This window comes from Castor canadensis, chromosome 13 (assembly GCF_047511655.1).
Source record: "Castor canadensis chromosome 13, mCasCan1.hap1v2, whole genome shotgun sequence".
Classification (NCBI taxonomy): domain Eukaryota; kingdom Metazoa; phylum Chordata; class Mammalia; order Rodentia; family Castoridae; genus Castor; species Castor canadensis.
In genome coordinates, this window is record NC_133398.1 from 31,471,164 (window position 1) to 31,491,494 (window position 20,331).

The following is a 20,331-nucleotide window of genomic DNA, read 5'->3' on the forward strand; positions in this document are numbered from 1 at the left end:
AACAAAGCAGGGTAATCTTCCCACAAGGACAGACAGTAAATATCTTGCATAAGAATAAAATCTACCAAAGCCTTATTCACAGATCTAATATATTTTTACTTAATTACTGACTATTAACTGTGAGGTATATGGAGTTTGAAAATATAATAAAATATGCAACTACCCATTTTTAATTACTAAAGACTTTCAAGACACAACACCTTTACTGTAGGTAACAAGGTATAGAGTAGATACAAATATAATTTAGTTTTCCTGATTACTGTTTCACTGTTTTATAACCAACTACCATAAATTTAGAAACTCAACACAACAACTATTTTCTTACAGCTCTGTAGATCAAATATCTGGGTGGGCTCAGCAAGATTCTTTGTTTAGAATCTCACAGGTTAATATCAAGGTGTTGGCCAGTTGGGTTCTTACCAAGACATAATAAAAGAATCCACTTCCCACCAGATTTGTGTTGTTGGCAAAATCTAGTTTCTCACAGTTATTGAGCTGAGGTCATCATTTCCTTTCTTGATTGAATGGACTTAAAGTTTGATCAAATGTTGAATTTTTTTCCTTTGACCAAAGATCAAAACATTTTTCCCAAGAGCCACAATTTAAATGTCTCTTTGTCTATATGTTTTTAGAGGAAAGAATGCTAGGATTCAGAATATTGACTGAAGGGATACTGCATCAGAAAGAAAAGAACTGGGATTAGCTTCCAAAACATCCGTAACTTACAGAATCCTCTTCTAAGTGGTCAAGAAATATATCAACTTTTTGTGATAAGGAAGTCCAAAATCAAATATTATACAGGATGTGGTTTTGTGACCTATGCTATGGAGTTAGCTGGTAGGCCATCTCTGTTAGAAGACATTCTCACATAAGGTGAAGTTGAAACTAGTATTAGTAGTGAATACTAGTATTAACTAGTGAATAATAAATGTTACATCCATGATATTATTTATTCCTTAGAATATTTTTAATCTGGTCAGTATTGCTCCTCTTTGTAGGCTTCAAAATTATAAATTGAGTTCAAGCTAATTCCATAAAATGATAAAAGAATACAAAAACGCAATAAAATGTATAAATCTACAAAACAACATTAAAAAGAAAACAAGAAAAGGATCATTAGCAGAATATAGATTTCAACAAAATTTTGGAAGATGGATATTGGTGCACTGAGGTACAAGGCTGAGTGCTGTGACATCAAAATACATATGAGGAGAACACAGCAAAGAAGGCATTTATTCAGACCTACATGTCCAGGAGATAATACCAAATTTAGAAGTAAGGCTAAAAAGAAGATAAACTTACCCTCTACAGAACTGTTATTTCCATCATTTTTAACCCCTGCTTAGCACTTTCACAGACAGTCAAGATGTGTGTGTGTGTCCGGGCGAGGGGGAGGATTTATCCCCAATTAAGAAGTGGTAGAAACAGGTGTTTTTTTGTTTTGTTTTTCGTTTGGTGTTTCGTTTTGTTCTTTTAGTATGGGGGGTTTGAATTCAGGGGCTACATACCTTCAACCACTCCACTAGCCCTTTTTTGTGATGGGTGTTTTTTTCGAGATAGTGTCTCGGAAACTATTTTCCCAGGCTGGCTTTGAATCGCCATCCTCCTGATCTCTGCCTCCTGAGTAGCTAAGATTACAGGTATGAGCCACTGGCTGTAATTTATTAATGTAATATTTAAATTTATTAAAAGTAAATTTGCAGCTGGGAATCCACAGATATTTGAGGAAAAAAATTACAACAAAAAAGACCAGAACAAGACAAACAAAAGGGAAGGAGGTGACAGCAAGTAGAGATAAAATAAAGAAGAGTTTAAAATATTCCAATCAGTACCTTAAGATAAGGCGCAGATAATATGATTTCCATAAATTATGAGCAGACTTCTATAAAAACAATAATAGTAAAAAAATCAGTAAAAGCCCTTGGGAAATTATAAAATGAGATTAACAAAGTTATAATTTTAATAGTCAAGTTGGGAAATACGATTAAGAAAACCTCACCAAGAGTGGACAGAAATGAAAAATATAAGAGCAAATACAAAGATAATTCAAGTCAAAAACATCAATATCACTATCCAAGTAATAAGATTTCCAAAAACATATTATAGATGACAGAGAAGGAAAAAAAATTACAAAGACAGCAGACAAGAATTTTACAGTGCTGAGTTACCACCAATTTTCAATTCTTCCCAGTACAGGAAATGAAGATCCATAACTAGAGCCGTCATTGTGAAATTAGGAAACACAAGCAATAAAAAGATCTTTAAAAAATCCGAGGAAACAGAGACAAAGGCATACAGGTCTTAAGGATAGAGGGAATGAATGATTGGTTTGTTTGTTTTTCTGATGGCCAATTTCTTCCCATCTTCCATGTGTCCGGTTATTTGTTAACTTCACAGAAAGATTTAGGAAATATTTTCCCCTTTCTAATTTTCCTGCTCACCTGTCCACCTTCCCCTAAATCATTCTTTCTACTGTTCATGCTTTCAATTGCATAAGAAATATTTTAACATGCTAACTCTATGCAAACCCAACATCTAAGAACAATTTTTAAGATTTTTAAATAACTAACCCCCTGCCTTAGTTGCTCTTTGACACACATTCATCCTTCAAACTTCCACCAGAGATATTTTCTAAATTACATACATGGTTCATTTACTTACCTGCTTAAAAGCCTTTAGAGAGAACACCAAAAGTATGAGCATCATTCAACTGCATATAATGTTTAATCTTAATCTTCTAGAATAGTTATTAATTTGTGCTTTCATTTTTAGTGTTGATAATTAAGGGATCCATCATGTACCCCATCCTGTCCCACATCTACAGTGCAACATGAATGACTCAAAGTAATCATGCTGAATGACCAAGTGCAGAAAGAGCATATGCTGTATGACTCCATTTTATAAAATTCTAAAAAATTCAAACTAACATGTAGTAGATCAGTGGTTGTCTGAACCATATTTGGATATGGCATCTCTTTAAAAAATAAGTTAAAATAAGATCTTTAACAGGGTGTGTAGCTCAGTGGTAGAGCAAGTTGCCTAGCATGAGTGAGGCCCTGGATTCAATCCCCAGCACTACAAGAAAAAAAAAAAAAGAAATTAAAATGCTCTTTAGTAGTTGGAATCTCATTCAATATCACATCTTCATAAGAGTGGGAGATTATCATATAAACATGCACACATACAGAAGGAAGACCACGTAAAGACCCGAGAAAAGATGGCTATTTACAAACCAATGACAAAAGTCAAAAGAAATATTTATAGTCAGACTTGGCTGAATCATGAATGATTTATTTTCTATCTAAATGATTTCCTTTGTTTTTAATTTGCTTTACAATAATCAAGCACTTAGAAAAATGTCCTATTTTCTTATTCTAAAAGAAGAGTGTTTCTAGTATAGGAGAAGCATGGTGATTTTGCAAAGACAACTTGAAAACTGGTAAGTGTACTTTTGAAATCTTTCTATAAATATTCAGAAGGAAGTCTGCAGACTCTAATTTGCTGATACTGCTATTTCAAAGATGTCTGCAACACACAGGAAAGACTCAGTGAACTATAAATGAGCTGTTCATTAAAGATACCTATGTAAATTACAAGACAAAAGGTAATATTCGATATAAAATGCTCCCCCTTTTTTAGAAAGCTTTGCAAAATGAGTTTTAAGTTGGCAGTGATTACCAGCAGTGTTTTTGTTAGGCGCTTCATGAGGCTTTCTTTTATTCTTAATTACTTTTGTAACTACCAACACTTATTCAATTAGATATGTTAATAGTCCCTAGATTTCTATACACCTGTTTCTTCCAGCTGTCTGCAAGTGTGGTTCTATGACATCTGTACATAATTGTCATTTCCATTTTCTACCAGTAAAATCACAGGAAAAGAAGTCCTAAGATCATTGTGGGGTTAAAGAACTTAAAGACAAAATATAGGGTAAGTAGCCATTTTCTTGTAATGAAATCAGTTCTATGAGAACAAATTCTGTGATATATCTGGTAATTACCAGAAGGTCCTTTATGCTTTCATAGACATAAAACAAACCTCTTTACCAAAGAAGGGTCCCTTACTTTATAAGTATTCATGGTGCTTGGTTTTATTTATAACTATACTCAAATTTAAGGACTAGATTATACAATGGTTTTGGTTATGAAAATTAGAGCAAAAATTAAATACTCAAAATGATTTCAAAAATATATTTTCCCCAATTTTATATTGAGAAAATATTTGCTAAGTTTCTACAGGTACTTTTCCTAAATTCAGGGAATACAGTCATGAAGTTATCACCCTTGATCTCATGGAGCTTAAAAAGAAGTTAGAGAGACCAATAAATTCATATTAGGTAAGGGTTATGAAGAAAACAAAACAATGAAGAGAATAACTGCTCTGCACAAAAGAATGCTATATATGTAAACAGGGGGTTTAATCTCAAAGTGAGATAAAATTATACAAGAAAGATTCAGAAAATAATTATTTTTCCCAGGTAATAGTAAGCACTAGAGAATTGACACTCTAAATTAATGTAATTTATATTTAAAGGCTGTGGGCATAATTATTTATTAACACATTTTAGATGTGTGCAAATTGACCTAACAACTATATTTTTATAATTATATCTGAGCTGTTTGCAATAAGACTTTATTCTAAGATTTTACCTCGTGCAGTTGCTAGTAAACATTGGAAAGAAACTGAATCCCAACAACAGAGCATTCATAAAACAAGTGAAAACATAAGGTATCCGAAAAGTAGAGTATTGTACCGCCATTAAATGATGCTGCGGCATCATAATGGAGGCATTACTGTCCATCTTCAGATGTATGATAGTAAAGGAATGTTTATAAGATATAAGCTTACAACAAATAAGAGGAAAGGAGAGTCACCAGCAATAAACACTGAGCGGTAAATGGAAGAATTTCTGTAGATGAGGCATAGCAAAGGAAGGCACAGTCTGGAACTCACATGTGGGCATCAGTAAAGAAACCAAACTATACACCAGCAAGTACAACAGTAAAAGGCAATATGGTAAAAAAATAAACAACTAATTTTCAATAAGGGCTAAAATCTTAAAATGGGCAGTAGATGAAAGTCTATCTACAGAAATTTGTTAAACAATTTGTCTCCCTCTTTTATTGCCTCCAGTGACAGGAAATTTTATACCCTATCCAGGCAAATATTGCAGCAAAATGAATGGAACTGGAGTATATTATGTTAAGTGAAGCAAGTCAAATACTACATTCCCTCTCATATGTGAAAGCTAAAACAGTCAACCTGAATATAGAATAGTGATTACTAAAGGTTGAGAAAGTGAGGGAGGAAGATAGAGGGAGATAGGATAATGGATACCGAAACCCCAGTCAGATAGAAAGGGTAACTTGTAGTGTCCCACAGCACAGTAGGGGGCTATACATGGAATAAAGAAATGACAAGGAGACATGCTGATTATCTTGATTTGACGAGTACAGGCTGTATACATTTGCTGAAATATCACATGTACTCCATAAATATTTATAATTATTACATATTAATGAAAAATAAAAATAAGACTTTATCATAAAAATATTTAAAGAACTAAGGCAGCTAAGGCAGGGTGTTAGTGCTGATAAACAATTTCTCATCCTGTTAAAACATATGTTTTCTCTCGTAATACCTGTTTCTGCCCATATCCCAAGGAAAGCCATGGCAGTCAATAAACCTAAACTACACCATAGATCAAGCAGTCTGACTTCCTATCACCCAACTCTAAATGTGAACAAATGAGACATTTGAGAAAAGGCTGCAGCATGCAAAATAAATACCAAGATTTAAAATAATAATAATAACCTTTGGAAAAAGTAATAAGAAAATGACAAAGACCTTCAAGTTAGAGTCCTCAATGACATTTAAACAGATACCCCTTCTATAAAACAAAACACTACATTATAAAAGCAAAATAAATCAAATAAGAGATGTCTGAAAAAGTAAAGATTTGGATCTGGAGAAGAGAGTCACGATTATCCTGCCATCTAGTTTCAATCCATGATCTACATTTTAGATACAGGAAGTGCCAGGCAGAGCCTGGCAATAATAAGGAAAGTCATGAGCTCTGCTGGGGTCAAGATGGAGAGAACAGACCTGCATCCTTTTTGCTTCAGGATAGAGGCAAGCCTGGGGATAGCAGCAAAAAATTCAGGGACATGAAGTATAATACTAGCAGCCAGGAGAAATGTTGGTTCTCTGAAAGCCAGTGATCCTGAGAGGAAGGAAAATTCTGAAGGGATTTCAGAAAAACTAAATAAAGCAGCTGAGTTGATTCTGGCCCTGAGGCTGGAAAAGCTCTAGCTCAGTGTCTCTACAAACTGGAAACACCTGGGGGAACTTTCAAACGTCTCGTTGCCAAGACCAAACCCCATACCAATTAACTCAGTTTCAGGGATGGGATAGAGCCATTAGTATTTTATCTACCAGTTGATTTCAATGTATGGCCAAATTTGAGAATCAATGTTCTAGCTACTTTTGACAGTAGCACCAGCAGCTGAAAACTTGTTAGAAATGGTGAATTAAACCCTACCAAACACCCTGAATCATCTGTAGTTCAACAAAATGCCCAAGGATTTATGGATACATGAAAGTATTAAAAGTTCTACATGCAGCACAAGGACTAGGAATCCAGACTAATTAAGCCAAGGATCAGTACTAGACTTTGGTAATTTTTAAACACTCCTAATGTAATTCTTATGTGCAGACAAATTGAAGTCCTCTGCCCTCAGTATTGCCATTGAGAAGTGAAAAATGGAAGATTGACATATCATCACCTCCTACATAATTTACTGGACCTCAGGGAATGAAAATGCTGTATTTCCTATCTCCACATAAATCAACAACCCATGCTCAAAATGTGATATGTGAGTAGATGAAGAAAAACAGACATAGTAAGTAAGGTAGCACAAACAGAACAGCAAGAACAGATAGCTTCTAGCAAAAGGCTTTGGAACACTTAAGGAGATTCAATTATAGCACAAAATAACTTTTTACCAAATTAAAAAAAAAACATGTTTACTGGGTGCCTTTCTGGGAGAAAGGGATGCCCCCTCCAGATTGTAGCACCTGGGGAGTTCTAGAGAATTAAAGCAGCTATACTCACCTTTTTTTTTTTTTTCTTTCCTTCCTTCTTCCTTTTTGTTCCAGGCAAAGTGCATGACTGAACAAGATGGGTAATATTAGCATTAAAGAACTGGGACTGTCAAAAAAAAGACAGATTAAGGAAAAAGAAAAAGAAGTCCATCTTCTGCAACATGCATGGCTAAATTCTAGTTTCTATAAACTAGAAAATGGAGAGATCTGGCCTATAAATGGGGGCCTGAAATTTAACACTATATATAAACCTATTTTGTAAAAGGCAAAGAAAATAATAAAAAATTCCATGTGTACAACTTTTGATAGTGTTACACTAGAATCCTAAACTCAAAAAACAATGTAGAATTTATTATGCTTCCACATTCACATTGGAAGATCCATTAAAAGATGATTTAGGGGACCCCAAAAGACCTCACATTGAGCTGTAAACATATTGGTCCCACAATGAGCTGTAAATATATTGGTCTGTACATACTAATGTACAGATTGCATGGGATATAATAGACACCAGGACAGAATGTACCCTAATGCACAGCAATCCCCCAAACACAGAAGACAATGAATATGGGGATATAGATGAATATGGGGACAAGACAATACAAGTAAGAAAAAAATCACACTTATTCTGAATAAGCCTGGATAGTGAATAACTATCCTCACCAAGAATACACAATATTTCTCCCCTACAAAAACTATACTAAGGTAGATGTAATTCTAGGGCTAACCCCACTCACCATAATTGGAGAATTTCACCTAGAGGTACAAAAGGTAAAGACAATGACACCTGACTGGGCAAAATAAAAACCAATAAAAAAAATGTACCCTAAACAGGGTAATTAATGCTAAGCAGTATAGACTGCCAGAGGCAATTTTTAAAAATCACAACTACTATCCAAATACAGTCTACAAAAATCATGGTATATGTACTTAGAGCAACAAATAAAGAGCTTAAATAAAGGCACCCTGCATGGATGAAAAAGAGGGCTTCCCAAAGTCACAGGTAATTAAATAAAATTTTATTTAAATTAAATAAAATTTTATTTCAATTAAATAAAAATGATAGTGACAGAGGCAGGCTACCTTCTTAAGAGGTGTTGGTTAGGGAGGCCCGAGACCACACACACACACACACACACTTATTATACAGACCATTGCTACTACAGTTTGTTGCATGCCACAACAGGACACTAAATCCCTGTTGCTGATGACACCACATGCTCTGGTTAAAGGCCATGGAGAAATCAAGCTGTGACCAAACTGGAAGCTTTCTCTCTACTGGTAACATTCATAGTGCCAGAGGTCATTATACAAGCTGCCATGAAGAATTGTCCTCAACAATCCTGCTCCAGTAGGGGTCCCATGTGCTCCACTATCAGCATCCATGCAAGATGTACCCACCCATGCATTAGTGGCACAACTTGTATGGGGTACAACCAACCACACTCCAATTAGACATTGAGCAGACTGCATGCAGTTTGATACTGTAGGGCAGGACAGAAACCTATGACTGGGAAAATCATAGGCCCCAGCAGAGAAGCCATAGCTATTTTTTGTTAAACGGGATCTCCCTAATGCTTTCTTTAGTATTATTTAACTGCTGAGTCCCATGAGCATTTCGCATTCACCTGGAATGAATAGCAATGGTACTTCAGAGTATTTTTCCAAGGTTACGTACACAGTCCTACCATTTGCCATGGTATAATGGCTTGGGATCTTGATTTCTTAAAAATGAAGAGAATATACAAGTGCACCTAAAGGAATGGGGATGGGAGATCAGTCCCTATAAGATTATTGCTGTTGCCAACCAATGTCAAGGGGAACCTCTTCTTGCATTGTGTGGTAGTTACAGTGACAACCCACAACTAATCCAAGTGTTATACTTTATAAAAGCTTCACCTATTAATGATGGTATGGCAGAATTTCCAACTAATATCACAAGATGAACATCATCAACAACCACAACTTCTAAGTCAGGTTGCCACACTGTTCTATCCCACCACCTCAGTCTCAGCCATCACCTCTAATAGACACTGAAGAAAAGGTGAAAGCCAATACCCCTGCTCAGCAGGAAGTGGTTTCTAATTAAAGAAACCTGCAGCCCTCCTCCCTTATAAGGGCCCACATTCCTTGATGGGGGAATGATGTGTTAGGCGTGGAGTTAGGAAACCTGATAGCTGAAAATGATGGCTTAGTTGATAAGAAATCACATCCTTGCCAAATGATGTTACGGAATAACTTGTGACAGAGAGCAGGGTTTTGCTGACCCAAAGCACCACAGCTCATGTAAAATGCCCCATTCTGATCATTCAAAGCCAGAACTCCCCTGCCCAACATATGGGAGGTTGATGACATGTAACCTAGTCTCCAGAAATTAAGGACATATTACCTCAGTCTTCCAGAACTGACTACCACCATGTTAACAAACTTAACTAAAAGCCTGAGATCTTGGGATCTCTAGAGCAGCACAAGTTCTTGAGCCTGCCCACTCTCCCATCTGGAGAGTACACTGTTGCTTTCCTTTCCCTTTGCTTTGCATTAACAAACATCCTCCTCCTTAAGTCTCCTCTGTGTCCTTCCTTGAATTCTTTCTCTAACAAGACCAAGAACTTTGTCTTCCTCCCCACCCAGACCTGGTGACTCAAATTCAGTGACAGAAGGATTCTTTCCAAGAGACTACAAAGAGAGCATGGCCCTACTAAGCCTTCAGACTTCTAGTGCCAGAACTGCTAGAGAAAAAATTTCTGTTATTTTAAGCCACCAAGTGAGCAGTGATTAGTTAGAATTAGAGTGATTAGAAACTAACACTGATTACAAATCCAGAAGATCTTGAGTATTAGTGAAAGAAAATTGCTAGAAAATTAATAAACAAAAGATTAAATTTTCCCAAGTTTAATAAGTTTTTGAAGCTAAAAACTGAATGGCATGACTGAATTTCAGTATAGGATATAAGAACATACACCAAGGCATATAAATCCTAATTTAAAACAAAAACAAACAAAAATTTCCTGTCTTTCAGTGGAAACAGAAATTTCTAACATACAAAAAAGTATTGAACATCTCATCTGAAAAACTAGAAGCCAGACTTTGGTGGATTAACTTCTATAGACTTTTGAGAGATTGCAATGTTAGACTTTTTAGATAAATAAGAAATCATTCACCTGTGTAAATGCAAGAATACAGAAAACAAACCTTCATAGGAAAATAAACGACCATAGGTGAGGTATCACATCTGAAGAAAATAGTGGAGAACAGATCATAAACAAATTGCCAATCCAGAACAAATACTTCAAGGCAAAAATAAAAATGAGAATACAATGATATGCAATTGATCTTATAGAGTTAAATCTAAATGAATGAGAGTGGAAAATGTCACAAATTGGGTGTTTTGATTAAGAATAGTAGCAGATAAACCTCCTGACACCATGTCTTTGTACTCATCTGTAAGCCCACACAATTTAGGTAGAAATTTTTATTAAAACAGATTCAAAATTGTAACTATTTGCTACTTTATCTCAACTTTCACTTATGAATTCATTGTATTGATCAGAGTGTATCTACAAACTTTTTGTTTTTCTTTTTGTTTTGCCCTCCTTAAAAGTTGCAGGAGTGATAAGTTTGTATTGCCTTTATATTGAATACAAACTTATATTGGGTAGAAATTTTTATTTTCCTTCAAAACACTGTTCTACTTTTCTATAGCATATTTTGTGACTTGGAAGCAGTCATAAGTTTATTTTCCCTTGTAGGCAATGGATTCCTGACCCTCTAGACACCTGTGAAACTCTTTAGTTTTTAAAATATAATAACCACATCAAATACATCTCAATGTTGATTGCTTGTCATTAATTTTGCCTGATACACGGAAAGCCCTATAGATAGAGAAATGAAGCTCTATCTTTCATTCAGGACATTTCTTTTGTATTTTTTCTGCATTCTATTTTCTTTCATTTCTTCTGTTCTTTTCTATTCCCTTTTCCAGAAACACAGATTGTGGGTATGTTTAATTACCATTAGATATTCTTCTTTGTAATAATTTTTATAACTTTTTAATGACTTTTATAAAACTTTTATAGCTTTTCTTTGTTTTTCTATGTAATTTTCTCAACTATGTCTTAATGATTCAATTCTTTACAATGATGAGTTTTCTCTTTACTACTTTGAATGCTTTAATAATATTATTTGTTTTATTAGATTTATTTATTTAGTCTCTTAAAAATTCCTCTGGCTCATTATGTGATATAACTTTTATGTTAGTTCCAGATAGCAAATCAATCTTAATATTAGTCCCAAACATTACTTAAAATTTTACTTTTCCCTTGGATGAATCTTTTACAAATACTTGTTCGTCTACTAAAATTTTGTGCACTCTTGTAGAATGGGTTCATTCCATTTGTTCCCAGGGTAGGAGGATGGTGGGTTTAGTATAATGGATTCCATTTTACTCATCTTTAAATAGCCAGACATTTTCTATGGCTTTAACTTTTTAAATTTTTGCCTGACATCTTGAAAAGTATGCTCCTGGAAAGTAGGCAGAAAGAAGATGATATAATCAACTGTGATGTTCTCACAGGTGAAAACTGTTGAACTGAGCTTCAAGAATGTGGAAGGGAGTTGGCACTGTAGAAAGATCCACTTTCCTGAAGGCATTTTCAATGTATTTATTGAAATCCATTGCATGGAACCCAACTCAAATAAGTTTGGACAAAATCCCTCCCCATCACATGGGCCCTTGATTCTCTTGCAATTTTAATTCAGTTGGTCACATAGGCAAGAACTTGTATGGAAAAAACAAAATCAGACTTCAGGCTGTCAAAGTGGCTCCAGTGGTAGAGTGCCTGCCTAGCAAGTGTGAGGTCCCAAGTTCAAACGGCAGTATCACCAAAAAAAAAAAAAAGAGAGAGAGAGATTTCAATGACAAAACTGCATGTTTTCTCCTTGATTAATAATTTTACTACTAATGATCTACAAATGCCTAATGGCTCTGTAAAGGATACTCTCGAATCCTTTCAGTGATTCCAACTCATTTCAAGACTTCCTTGCTTTGCATTCGTGGCTATGACAGCAGACAAACTCCAAGAGGGCTCCCAACATACCCAACTCTCACTGTAATCCTTCCCCTTGAGTGTGAACCAGATCTGTGACTTAGGTCTAGTAAAAGACAAAAGTGAAGTGATCTCACTCACATGATTATGCTACATTAGATAGCAACTCTTCTCGTGCTAGCAGACCTCTCTGTTGATATTTTCCCTTGCTGCTTGGAGGAAGTAGACTTCTATCTTGAGAGGGCCACGTGCAAAAAGCTGAAGGTGGCCTCCAGCCAACAGGCTGCAAGGAGTTGAGGCCCTTAATCTGATTGCCCACAAGGAACTGAATAATGCCAACAACCACATGAGCTCAGAAATAGATCCTCCCACGTTGAGCCTTTGATGAGATCCCAGGCCCAGATGAAACCTTGATTAATGTAAGAAACCCTGAAGCAGAAGACCCAGCTGAGCCTTGCTTGGATTCCTGTCCCACAGAATTTATGTTGCTTTAAGCCACTACATTTGTTTTTCAGGAATAAACAAATACTACAATAGGTTTCCTTCTTGAATGAGAGCAGTGCTACTAGAAAACCATCTCAGGGAAGAAAAAGTAATTTTTATTTAACTATTGTTGCTTTGGAATATAATACACTTATCACAGGGGTAAGAGCTCCAAAAGGGAGGGATAGTGGCAGAATTTTCCAGAGTCTTTTCCACCTGCATACCACAAAAATGTATCACTCTTATAAAGTGTCTTTGAAATGTCTAGCTCTCTAGAAGCAGAGACTGAGAAGGGGATTGTCATTAAAGTGTTGAGTTCTCCAGAAAACAGTAAGTAGAACAGAAGGGAAATCAAGGAAGCTAAATATGATATAGTTTCTCAGCTGGAGGCTCACTTTCATCCTGATCCTTTCAGAATTTCTGAAGCAAAACTGCACTTCAGAATTGATGCCATTTTTAGGCCAGGTAGCCAGCCTTTAGTTGCCTGAGTAAGTCAGTACTTGGTCACCAGCTATCCTGCAGGGAAGGTTTCTCAGGTGAGGACAGGATGTGGATGAAGAGGGGAGCTGTGAGTCTTTGGCAGCCAACACTCACAACAACAGGGAGAAGGCTGCACCTAATCACTGAAGGGTATCTGGGCAGGAACTAATGGCTTCCACTAAAAAATATAAATTGTAGGTCAGGCATGATGGCACAAATATTTAATCCCAGCTTCTTGGGAAGCAGAGGCAGGAGGAATGCAAAGGTATTAAAATGTTTGTAATTTGCAATATCTCCAGTTTTGTTGCTATATATGGTTTCTTCCATATCATTGTTTCTTGCTGGTCATTTACTCAGTTAACAGATAAAAGCTATTTACCCTGCTATCTTTCCCATAAGATTTTCAGTGTATCTATTGTAATGAAATAAATTAACTTGTATCTGAAGCAACACATTTGTAATGAAATGAGTTAACTCAAATCTGAAGCAATGTCTATAATTTACACTGGGAATCCAACATCTATCTCTTACCCCGCCCTCAATGTGCATGTGTCAAACAGACCTAATGAGTTAGGGACTTAAGTTTTCTGATTTAGGATGAAAAATAATACTGGCTAACTTAGATTGTGAGGTTGCTAGCCCCATTCCTAATTTATTCAGACGCACTGTGTCTGCAAAAGAAGCCCTACAGCTCAGTTATCTTCTTACAGCGCCACCGGGGTGGCTGGCAAGGTTTCTACTGTCACAGCGGTATTATCCAGAGTTACTCAGCCAAAGGAAAATTGCTTCCTAATGGAACCCTAAGCCCTCCATTCAATTTTCCCTGAAGGCCTAAAGAATGCAATCCTAAGAACACATGCTAAGTAAGGCCTCTTCAAAAATTATAGTCTGTGCTCATCTGAGAGTCAGAAATTTTCAATTATATTGCCTCCCAGGATACATTTTAGGGAAAAACAGAACACAATTGTTTTTGCTCACTTGTTAAACACTAACCATTTTGTTCCTAGCTCCATTACTTTTTGTACTTTATCCCTTTTATGCAAATAAGCAGCCCATTTTCAATCTCCATTGAAATAAGAAACACAGTCTCTATGTACAGGAAATAAGTGCCTTTGGAGTTTGCTTTAAAAATTGTCTCTGGGAACAACTTGAAATTTTTGACACTTTAAGGTTTTAAAAATGTTTTCACATCCTTCGCTTCATTTGATTTTTCACAGCTTGCAAAGTAGACAAGTGTTACAACCCCCAATTTAAAGACTAGCATTCAGATGTTACCTGACTTCTTAAAGTCATTGCTCAGAACAAGCAGAACTCAGACAAGAACTAGGTTTTCTGGCTTTCATTAGATGCTGTTTCTCCTCTTCCATGCTGCCTTTAACTATCAACAATAGACAGTCTCAATTTCATCTTTGATCCTGAGGATATTCACCTTATTAATCCTTTTACTCAGGGATCCCACAAACACACAACAGGATTTAGCAGTACCCCATTTAATATCATTCAATACTGCTACTCCCTTCATATATTTTCACATTCTCTAATGAAGACCCTGACTTAATTGCCTAATCTGGACATGTTATTTTACCAGTGTGACTCCAATATCTTCTGATGAGTCCCAAAACTGGCATGTTACTTCGTTTCATTTGAATTTTATTGTATCACTCTTATGTTTTATTTCCATTGCATTTCAAAACAATCCTTAGCCTGCAATATTACTTAAATAACGCATAGTGCTGCAAAGTAAGAGCTCTGTAAATATTCTCTGTGCAACCACAGGAGGCCCCTTCCAGACCAAAAAGCTGTGAATCTTATCTGTGGGTTCTGCTGTAAATTTTGATCTGGAGGCAAGTTTAATAGCTTTTCAGTGACTATTGTAAAGGGAGTATTTACTCCAAATGATGTCTGCTTATATTATTTCTTTGCCAAATTGCTCCCAGCAACTAGAAAATCTGCTTGTACCTCTCCATCAGTATCCTCCCTGGAAAGGAGACATTTTCTGTTTGTGTACTGCATGAAGTATTTGATTTCACTTGATGATCTTTAAAGTTCAACCAGAAGGACAAACAACACATCAAATGACTCTCAACTGTTTCTTCACTAGGACACTATTATTATTTAACTCCTTGATTTAAAAAATTTCATCTGTCAAATGTCACATTAACTAAGGAATTCTTTTTCCTCACTTTTTAGTAACAACATATATAATGAAAAGAAATGTGTGGAGTACATAATGTGCTAGACACTATCCTAACAATTTACACTAACTTATTTAGCCTTTTTGGCACCATAAGAGATGAGTATCTTATCTCCATTTTACATGGGAGACACACACAAATTAGGCACCTGTAGCAGGAAAGACCTGCAGGTTATCTCTGCAGTCAATGCTTTTTACCTCCATGTGTTATGTTTTCCATTTTCAATATCCAACTAGTAGAGAGATCAGTGAAAGCATGTCCTCCTTTAATTTCAGATAGGTGGAACTTAGGAATGTCTGACTTCCTTCAATGGGTAGAGACCCTGGGTGGATAAACGATTCTTCCTGGAATCACATTTATTAAACTCCAAGTTCCCACCACTCCCTCTGTCAGCTTTAAACCCTTGAGGAAAACTTTCAAATTCGCAAGTCTCCAATTCTTTGTGCAAAAGTAAGGATACAATTCATCATTAAAAGAGATTTATTCCATCCACCTCATCTGTTATTTTAAAAAAATCCTTTATGGCGCAACCTAATTTGCATAGGCAATGCTGTAGCTCTTGGTGTGTAAAGATAAATGGGACAAGACCATACCCCCAAAGGATTTCTGAGTCGAGGGTGCCCTACTTTTATGCCATAGTAGTTATTGGATTCCTGGAGAATGGAACATTTCTCTGGGGTGAGTAGGAAAAGGAGACAAGGTCAGGAGAACATCATGGAAAAGACTCCTGAAAAGAGTCTTGAAAGACTGGGACATATAACAATGAGGAAATAGTATGTACACAACCATAAAGATGCAAAAGAAAAAGGTATGTCTTAATTTCAAGCACTTCTAAAAGTGTAGAAGATATGACATTGGGGATGGTAGAGGGAAGAAAGTTCAAACCATATATAGAGCTCTAAATATGGGGATTGAGTGAATGGACAAAGCATTTTATAAATTCCAAAGCACTACAAAATGGAAAATAATATTTGGAATGGTCATTACTGTCCAACTGCAAAGAATACCAGCACATTCAATTTCTCTTCATCAATTAAACTTCAATAAGGATAGTGGTGAGGAGAATACCAGCACATGCACAGCTCTGGAAAATCTTAGAATGCAGGAGTCCTCAAAACATGACAGAGCCTTTAAAAGTGTATTCCTAGGTACTGGCTGCTCCAGAAGCACATGCAATGATGAAAAGGTGACTTTCTTACCTCTTCTCATCCAGGATTTCAAATTAAGGTCCATGGTTCACTTTAGTGCATCTACAGAAGTCAAGCTTGTGCTCTGACAAGAGCTTAGAGAAATCCAAGAGACCTAAAATATCCTAAACAAAGACCTTTCAGCCTTCCTTCTTTGCAAAGACATGGGGCCCAAGACAGTAGCCAGGTTTTTTGATAATTGTGTTAATATTCTATTTCACTTTGCTTTTATAAACCAGGCAGGAAATGATCAGCAGAATACTTTAAGTCTTCTGTAAACACATTTATTCCCTCTCTTCCCTCATCTACTCTCCATTTTGCTTTGAGAGAATTTCAGTGAAAAGTAGGAATATGCATTGTCTGGGGAAATTACACTGGCATAATAAATCCATGAGAATTTCAATGGGGCACAGGTGGGAGGAAGACAGCTGTTGTCTGTTTAGCCAAACGTGTGTATGTTTTTAAAAGGAAATTGTGTATAAATAGACAAAAATGATAGCTTTCCTGCATAACTGAGACAATTGACACCCTCTCCTTTTTACTTTTTCATAAAAGTAGAAGTTTTGTGGTCCTTCATGATGCTACTAGGTTCTTTAGTTTTCATGTACAAAAGGGAGATGTTGGTAAATGTACCTACATAACACTCACATGGGTTGGTGATTTCATTTGCGAGCAAATTAACAAAATCTTAAGAAAGTAATGCAGCTACAGTGGTTTTGTTACATGTACAGTCTATGTTACATTATATATAATATCAAAGTCAAAAATCATGGAGTAGAAACTACACGCAAGCCTTATCTGGTAAAAGTGAACTCTTACTTCATACTAATTTACAACTAAATTGAAAATAAATATGTAATAAATTTGCAAAATTAACTCATATTTCAACTTGGATCTATAGTAATATATAATTTTAACTAATTTATTGTTATCTAAAGCCCCAACCTTAGTGAAAATGGTAATAATAATAATAAATTTATTTGCTACCTTAAACCTGAAAAAATGATTAATATTATAAATAGTCCTTAGAGGTAATTTTCAGCATTTTCTTAATAAACTGTTTAATCTCTCAGGTAACCTGCTTCCACTTCCCAAGATCTTTTCCCAAGATGATATCAAATATATAAGGAAGAGATATAATATGACAAAGTTGCCAGGAGTGGAGAAAGATGTCAGAAGTGCCTCCTGACCTTGAGTTTATCCTTGGGCTTGCACTGGCTCACATCTCCTTACAAGAGCTTAACTTCTGATGTGTTAGGTGCTGGTATAATGCCTGATTTGGATTCACTCATCTTGGTTGGGACTTGGAATTAAAAAAAAAATGGCTTAGCCTCATGTCAACTTCATGTACTCAACTGGCTTTGCAAACCATGTTGGACTTTGCTACAGTGACCACCCACCTCCTCAACATACAAGCTGGTGGCAGACCCATTGTCTCTCAGCTTGGCATTAACATCACAAAAGAACCTTAGTGGGCTTCCCAGCCCTCATCCACATCCCGCAAGCCACCTCTGACAACATTGCACTCTTTGCCCTGTGTTACACTCATCTAAAACACCTCCCTGATAGGTAAGACACCTAAAAAACTAGCTAGCATTTGTTGCCCTTAACGCAGAGAAACTAAAGCAGATACCTTAAAGCAACTGAGGCCAATAGGAAAAGGGGAACAGGTACTAGAGAAAAGGTTAGATCAAAAAGAATTAACCTAGAAGGTAACACCCACGCACAGGAAATCAATGTGAGTCAATGCCCTGTATAGCTATCCTTATCTCAACCAGCAAAAACCCTTGTTCCTTCCTATTATTGCTTATACTCTCTCTACAACAAAATTAGAAATAAGGGCAAAATAGTTTCTGCTGGGTATTGAGGGGGGGGAGAGGGAGGGGACGGAGTGGGTGGTAAGGGAGGGGGTGGGGGCAGGGGGGAGAAATGAACCAAGCCTGGTATGCACATATGAATAATAAAAGAAAAATGAAAAAAAAATAAAAATAAAAAAATAAAACACCTCCCTGACACCTGAGCTTTCCTCAAAGAATAAAACTCTGAAGAACCTCTCTTTTTCCACTAACTCTATTTTACACTATCATGGAAAGATTCTGAATAATAACTGAAGTGAAGGAAAATTATTTTACCATAACTTCAAAATATTCCAGAACTCAGTCTTTACTCTGAAGGGGTCCCTTCTTCTTTTTGCAGAACCAGAGGACATTGCCCACATTCATTTAATTTATTCAAATTACACATGACAAGCACTGATCAGGTCTGGAATCTCAGAGATGAAAAGCAGACAGAACACCAAAGGGTTACATCTGGAGAAGACAGAGGCAGAGATGCAATCACAACACAGAGAGCTCTTCTGTGATGGAGGCACACAGGGCAGCAGAAATCGTAAAGGAAGACACATAACTATACTCCAGAGGCTAGGCAAGGCTGCCTGCTCAGCCAATTCCAGAGTTGAGTCCTGAAAAAGAAACTAGGTAGCATTTGTTGCCCTTAATGCAGAGAAACTAAAGCAGATACCTTAAAACAACTGAGGCCAATAGGAAAAGGGGACCAGGAACTAGAGAAAAGGTTAGATCAAAAAGTATTAACCTAGAAGGTAACACCCACGCACAGGAAATCAATGTGAGTCAATGCCCTGTATAGCTATCCTTATCTCAACCAGCAAAACCCCTTGTTCCTTCCTATTATTGCTTATACTCTCTCTACAACAAAATTAGAGATAAGGGCAAAATAGTTTCTGCTGGGTATTGAGGGGGGGAGCGGGAGGGGGTGGAGTGGGTGGTAAGGGAGGGGGTGGGGGCAGGGGGGAGAAATAAACCAAGCCTTGTATGCACATATGAATAATAAAAGAAAAATGGAAAAAATAAATAAATAAATAAAATTGAATAAAAGTAAAAAAAAAAAAAAAAAAAAAAAGAAACAGGAACTACCCAGGATATGACAGCAAGAACGTTTCACGTGAGGAGGCAGCACTGTAGAAAGGCAGGAAAGTAGAGAGAATGTAGCTCATTAGAGGAACTGCCAAGTGACTTGGTATAGCTATTCTGCACACATTATACATTCCTCTTTCCTTTTCCTTCCTGAGAGACTTTGATTTTGGCTTGATTCCCAAAGCTGTGAGCAAAGGTTTAAATGCAAGCAGAAATGAACAGGGTCATATGAAAAACTTGTAGCTAGATATCTTTCAGATATAAAAGCAGAACATAACATTCTTTAAAAGAGTATGATTTTGTTTCTGAAGACTTCAGGCTGCCTCTTGGTTTCAAACAGCAGAATAATTGGCTATTGTTGATTTCTTTTCTCCTTTTTCCCTATCAAGAGAATTTTTAAAAAATATTCTACACCAATTACAGAGTGGTAGAGAAGGTAAATCACACAAGAAATTTCCAGCATTCATAAATGTTATAGTAACAAGACTTTCTACCTAAAGAAGGCATTGTTTAAACTACAGAAATAATTGGGAAAGAATAACATTGAATATTTTTGCTATAGAAGACCATCTGTCTTTGTTCCTACTTTTATATAAATAAGGATCCTTTCAAATGTGCACATCCCACATTTACTTAGACCATGTAGTAATGAATAATATAAGTAAAGGAGAATGATACCAGAGTAAAGGAGTTGCCTCAGAGCAGCATAAAAAGATGTTCAGAGGATGATAAAACAATAAAAGTTTAGTATACTCCTAAGGTAAAATCCCTAGAGAATTATACTAATTAGAATCCTTTTTTTTTGAATAGATGAAGCTTACCTCTCAAATTAGATACAGAAATATTTATGCAGGTCATTACAACAACGAAAATCATGTATTTGTTCACTGTACTTGGGAGCAAA

At 36.2% G+C, this 20,331-nt stretch overlaps 1 long non-coding RNA gene across 3 annotated transcripts in view; it reads right to left on the reverse strand.

The window, feature by feature from the left end:
* Positions 1-20,331, reverse strand: part of LOC141415634 (uncharacterized) — a 252,886-nt gene that overhangs the window by 100,326 nt on the left and 132,229 nt on the right. The window contains exon 11 of one of the 3 annotated variants that reach the window (XR_012440625.1): positions 6,935-7,210. The exons of the other annotated variants lie outside the window; for them this stretch is intronic. This is a non-coding gene — a long non-coding RNA (uncharacterized lncRNA). Of the gene's footprint in view, positions 1-6,934; positions 7,211-20,331 lie in introns of those variants that run through there. 3 annotated transcript variants of the gene reach the window in all.